The sequence below is a fragment of the Uloborus diversus genome, chromosome 2 (genome assembly GCF_026930045.1).
Source record: "Uloborus diversus isolate 005 chromosome 2, Udiv.v.3.1, whole genome shotgun sequence".
NCBI lineage: Eukaryota > Metazoa > Arthropoda > Arachnida > Araneae > Uloboridae > Uloborus > Uloborus diversus.
In genome coordinates, this window is record NC_072732.1 from 106,388,739 (window position 1) to 106,395,426 (window position 6,688).

Sequence of the window (6,688 nt, forward strand, 5' to 3'; positions counted from 1 at the left end):
AAAGCAGTCAAATGTTTGTCCGCCCTCATTACACTTTGGTTCGTGATTTTTTTTTCTCCCCCGAATAAGATTAATTATGCGTGGAATTCTTTTTTTTCCCCTTTCTTTCTTTATTTTTGCTCTTTTTTATGAAAACAAATTTATCTTTGCTCTTTAACGAGAATAAAGTAATCAAGAATTTTATGCAAAATCGTCATGACTAGAGCATTTAATTTCGGCGTTAAGTGTATTACACGCATTACTTATTTTCTTATTAATAAATCAGAAACATTTCACAGACGATATTTACACAAAACAAGTATAAACCGGTTTTCCAGGTATTTTCTAAAAAATAAAGCTGAGTATTTTGAATCCTTAGTTAAAGTATGTGTTTAAAGTAGTACTTTTCAAGAAAATTTCCACCAAGAACAAAATTTTAAGATAATATTTTATGAGATGAATTTCAAATGAACGTATGAAAGGTGTGATTTTTCAAGTAAAAGGCTTTTTGGTGATTTAATAACACAATAAATGTAACTCGATTATCATAAGTGATATTTCCATTATCGAGGGTTACTTGAAATGTTTTTGAACTTTAAAGTCATCGCTTCTTAGAACGATCGAAAGATAAATAATAAATGGATCAAAACCTTTGTAGTTTGCTCTCAATTGAGCCTTGTAATATTTAATATAATAGCATACTATAATATTTTATGGTTAAAAGAGTATTAAGATACGGATGTTTCAAGATATACCATTGTATGGAATCTCTTAAACTGCTTATAGAAAAAGAGGGAGAAAATGACATTTGTCTGTTTGTACTTCCATCTAAAAACGCTAAAAGTATGAAATTTTATTCAGGATGTTTATGCAAACGATATATTGCCGTCATCACGAAATTTATTTATTGATTTTTCTTTTCAACTTAGCATTCTAATGTTTTGCTCATTTCCTCCCAAGAGCTGGTTTTGAAATTAATATTTAACAGAAATACTTGTTATTTTATTGCAATAGGTAACTTAATTTTTTAGATAAAATTTTTCTTTCAAAATAAAAGTGTTTCAAATATTATACAGCATTTCGTTTTTTTATTGAACGTTTGATACTTCAGAACAACGGAAGTGCGATTTTTTCCCTCTATCTATATTAATTAATTTATTTTTATTTATTCATTTACTTATTTATTTATTCAAAAAACATAGTAGTGATCTAATATGTATTAAGTAGTAAACTTTACAACGAAATTTTCATCAGCTACGTCATTAGTTTGTTCAATCAATGTTTTATCGTTTGACCAAATGATGCCCTCCGTTTTAGAGTGAAATTTATAATTTCTAAATGGGGAAGAATGATAAATTTTCAGAATCTCATATCGCCCTGGAGAGATTTAGCTTGCGACACGTTGGTCAAATATAGATTTTAATGTTACTATCTCACCCAAAGTCTCTCAATGAATGATTCGTGGACCCCTGGATCCACGATTACGTCCACGAGCTCATACCAGGGGTCCGTGGTGCTGCCTTGCTGAAAATCCTTGCAATCCTATGTTGAGTAGCCATATTTGAGTTTTAAAAAAAAAGGACTTTGTAAACATATTTTGAGAAAATAAAGTAATAATTTGTTCACGTATACACAGGGGAGCTGCGAACTCTGCAGAACCATTGCTTTTAATACATTCTGCCAATCTTAATATAGTTTTTTTATATACTTTTAAGGACTGTTATACGTGGACTGGCAGTATTCTTTTTTCACACAAAATCATTTGCACATTTCCGTATTGTTATTTAAAATCCTAGAATGTAATGGTTATGCAACTCGTATGAAGATTGAGCTCACTTAAAGAAAGCTGGCTGATTGTTTTGTTCACAAACTGCGATAAATTCGTTCTTGCCATCATTTAAGCATCCTCTTTTTCGAGCGTGGCCTGCTAGCTCATTGGTGTCTATCCCTCAACAATTGCAAAGGCTCCCCCCCCCCTCGAATACTCTAGAAATCTCGCCAAGAACGAAGATCCCCCTAAAACGCGAAAAATAGCCTTAAAATCAACGTTTTAAAATCTCCAATGGCATAGTCTGTGCAGTAATACCCTTCCCGCTCGTATCCCCCACTATACTAGCATTATTTTGTGCATTACGAGGTAATTTTTAAGGAATTTTTTGTTTCCGCTCCCTAAGGTAGTGTAAAACGTCATAAGCATGACATTTTAAGATGAATAAAATGAAAAAAAAATTAAGATGGTTGAACCAGATGCTTATGTAGCAATATTCTTAACCGCAGTTTATGTTAAAACTTACATTACATCCACTGTATTTTTTTTTTTTTTACATTGCATTAATACTGAACTCAACAACGTTTCTGTTAACAGGATTCAGACTAATTCCTTTAAACAACTTTTAAGCTTTTAGGAAGCTATTTTTGAAGGTAAGGTAACTTATTTTGATTACATCCTGTAGGATAATAACCGTACTATATCATCTTTTTGGATTTCACGTGTAATAAGAACTGCTTATTAAGGCAAGAGTCTCAAATTCCACAGGTTAAATTACGTGAATTGTGTTTCGTAGGTGACAAAAGCAGTAAAAGACCTCGTAGAATGATTAAGAAATAACTCCTATCCACAATAATTTAAATGATATCAGGAGTGCAGTGCAGTGCAGGGAGAGGAGCGATATTGTAAATCCTAGTATTTATAGTAAAACCTGTAAAGTTGACCACTTCACCCTTGTAAGTTGACAGTCTAAGTTGCTCGTCTTTGTCAGGTACAGAATTAGTGCTGGTAAAAAAAATGCATCACCCTTGCATTTTCACAACAATGGGATTATGTGAGAAGTTTTGGTAGACCGATTAACGATGAATGTATGTGAAATTCTGCAAAACTTATGAAATAAACATTTAACAGCAGGAATCCGATGATTGTTTACGTAGATCGGGGCTGTTTCCGGGCCAAGGCAAACTGCTGACCCCATGCTCATTTTTCCATTTCTAAACCTGCGTGTGAGTTTAGAGAGAAAAAATTATTTAACCCTATGTCAGTTTAAGTCTAATGGCAGGCAAAAGGTTTTTAAATTGCTACTTACCAGTTTTGCCCTATGGCACGGAGCGGAATCATCCTGGAAAATGTCGTTTGGAACTGAAGTAAAGTGATCCCGGATAGTAAGAAGCAATTTCTCCTCCAAAATGCCAATATACACCTGCACGTTTACACACCTTTGCACAAAGTGAAGCCCACCAACTCCTTGATCAGAAATACATCCCCAAATCATCTGGGATACGGGATGTTTAACTGTGTGTTTAATGCAATCGGGATGATATTCCTCTCCTTTGCGGCGCGGGTGATGCAATTTTTTTTACCACCACTGTAATTCTATATCACATGTAGGATCAGTCTAAGCTTAGTAAAAACTTTAAGGGATGTTAGAGGGGAGGATAAAAAGCAAGAATCCTATGTTTGCCAACTCACTGCTGACGCGCTACATGCACACAAAGCCAGAAACTGGTGGCTGCAAAACAAGCCACAAATACAATTAAACGAGCCATATTTTTACACAAAGACGATGTTACTTAGTATTTTAGTTTTTGAAGAAGGTTTAAAGTGGTTGTTGTACAACTTGCAACCTACATCTGTATTACATGCGTCGGAATGACAAAGCACTCACTGTCGTAATGCCATTTTGACAAACTTCCATCGATCGCTGTGTTTTTGATGTGACGCGTGTATTGGAGCTGCTACAGGCCGTAACTTTTGACAACTGCTCTAAACATATCTTAAAAACTAAAATGTTGTGTAAAATTGCCTTTGCGTAATAAATTTGTGACCTGTTTTGCATCTATTAGTTTCTTGTTTTGTGTACATGTAACGAGTCAGCATTGAGTTTTCGACCATATGTTCCTAGATGATTCTTGCTTCTTATCGTCCCCTCTACCTCCCCTTAAAGTTTTTCCTAAGAGCTTCGACTCACCCATTATATCAACCTGCATAAATTAATCGCTTGTCTAAGTTGTCACGAAAGTAAGTAGTCAATTTATACAGGTTTCACTGTATGTAGTAGAGTTTGACCAAGTTTTTTTAGGAAGAAATTTTTACTTGTTATGAGCCCCTTCCGTCACACACACACACACACATACCAGAGAAAATTCCAGCTGTGCTAAATAATGGAGTAAAATGCCAATTTAGTTTATTGTCTTTTTGTACCTCCCATTTTGCGAATGTTTTGGAATCTGCTGGATTCCGATTATATACAGAGCTCTTTCTTAATATAGTTATGTGTTTTATCGACTGCCACAAAATCCCAAGATAACAAAAAAAAAACCTGCATGATCAGGGTATGAAATAGATGAACATTGCCTCTATCACATTTATCTTAAAATATTCACCATAAACCTAAAAAATCAATACTTTTATTGTTATTATTATTATTACATCACCATGAATCTGTATTGTGTACCAATATTGGTATTTAAAGTCCCAGAAACAATACAGAGCGAATATTGTTTTTCATTATATCTTTCCATTATTTTATTCATTAATTTTATATGTTCCCTTTTTAACTCAATTTCTTATAAATATAACAGAGTGAATTTTTACGCTTGAATAAGTCTAATTTAATTTCTTCTAATTCCTGAAGTTCTTGAGTTATCCAACACCCTAAGGCAATCAAATTTTCTATAATAGAAAAGAGGGGAATAAGAAAGAACTTACATTGAAATTGCATATTGTTTTTCTATTTCCATTAGTTTTTATTGTTTTTCCAATGGATTTTGGCTTTTTTTCCTCTTATAAAGGAGTCATAAAAGGAACTGTAAATAAAGGTAGTACAAGGTGAAACTAAATTTATACAGAAGTGCATTAGAATTGGCACTTAATTTAATGCAATAACGTCTATAAGGTAATCACATTAATCTAACAAAAAGTTTTAAAAGCAATAGTTTCGTTGAAAGAAAGTTGTGGGTTTTTTAACATATTAGTGAGCTCTCGCAGAGCAAATTCAATTACTGTGTGTAAGAAAGAATTATTTTTCTCGTATTCAGATATTTTGTTCAATATGTAAGATAACGTGTAGTGTTATCGAGTAGCAGTTGTTAATCGAAACGAAAAGAAGAAGACCTTGGAAAGAAATCTTAAAAACAAATTTTCAACGAAAACTGCAAAAGACTATTCTGCCGTGGGCACGTAAAAGGAAGTAACTGCAAATTTTGCATTTTGCATTTTTTTCTTTCTTCTTTTTAGTTTGCAGTTTTTTCATTAACGTTACGTTACGTTGTACGTTAGCTTTATTGTACACTAATGGTACCCGCACGGCTTTGCTCGTAATAGAAAAATTAAAGTCTTTTGGTTCGCCTGTACATTTACAAATAATGTATGGTGAATTTTCTCAATTTACTCATCCATCTTATGATAATTTGTGCTTAAAATTGGAATAGAAAAAGAACCACATCGAACTTTCAAAAAATCGCTTCGAGGTGCACACCCCCATGGTTTGGATCCAAAAATCAGAGTTCTTCAGGGTCTCATCCAACCGGTTAAACCACAAAAAGTGGTAGGTACGGAGGACCCTGGAGTGCGAAGAGTGAAGCTCGATTATTTAGATCCTGGAATGAGAAAAAAAGCCTCTAAATTCCGATATTTCCCTATAGTTAATACAGATTCCAAAACACGTTTCTTCAAATCTCTCAAAAACTGATTTCTGCAGATACAGCCGTTTACGCGTCCAGTGAAGAGTTCCAATGCATATTGAATAAGGGTACCTGGTCACCTTAAAGTACGTGACAACAACTTTCTTTAAAAATTCCTTGTTTAAATGAAATATTATTATGTAAAAATATAGAATACGCTGCAATATTCTAACTTCATTAAGCTATTTTAGTAAGTTTATTACCTTTTTTTTTCAGAGAGAAGTCTTAACATGTGTTGTATTATTCATTTTAACTCATGCCTAGAGACTGAGCAAAAATTGTAAAACCTCAGGAATTCGAGACATATTTTAGACTCGATACAAATTATTTCCAAGACATTATTTTAAAAACTTAGCATAAAGTGGCTTCTGATAGATTCTTGTTTTGAAAGAACTAGTCGATAAGGCATTTTTTAGTACCCTAGCGACCTTTCGTCTGGGATTGGTCGGATCCTGCTTATGCCTGGACTAATTAAATAGAAAATTCCAATTCATAAGTCTGATATACTTCTAAATATCACTGTATTGTCTCAATTTGTAAAGTAAACCACGTTTAAATCCTTTTCAAAAAAATCAGAATCATAGTAAAATACGAAATAACAACGAATAACAGTATAATTGCAGATAATTGCAGGAACGTATTTCGAGGTTACAAGGATTACAAAATAAGTGAGCTTGTGAATGAAAAGATATGCGACCAAAGCGGCTTTTGTCTATTTCTTATTTTACTTTTCATGCATAAAGGTATTAATATAACTTTATCGGAATCATTGTTGAAATAAATAAAGTAGTAAATAATAAATGAGCATAAAAATCCCTCTATTCAAGTTAAAATTCCTCAAAAAATTATGAGGTTGATTATTTGATAGTTTTACTACTAAACTACGTCCAAATCAGTAAAATGCTTCTAAGAAACATTTAAGTTGAAATAATTGCTTTTCAGAAAGTTTTTTTTTTCATAAATTTTGTCTTAAATTAGCAGAAACTTTTACTGGGAAAATTCTTTTCGAATTTCACATGGTTTTGAAAGCTTCATG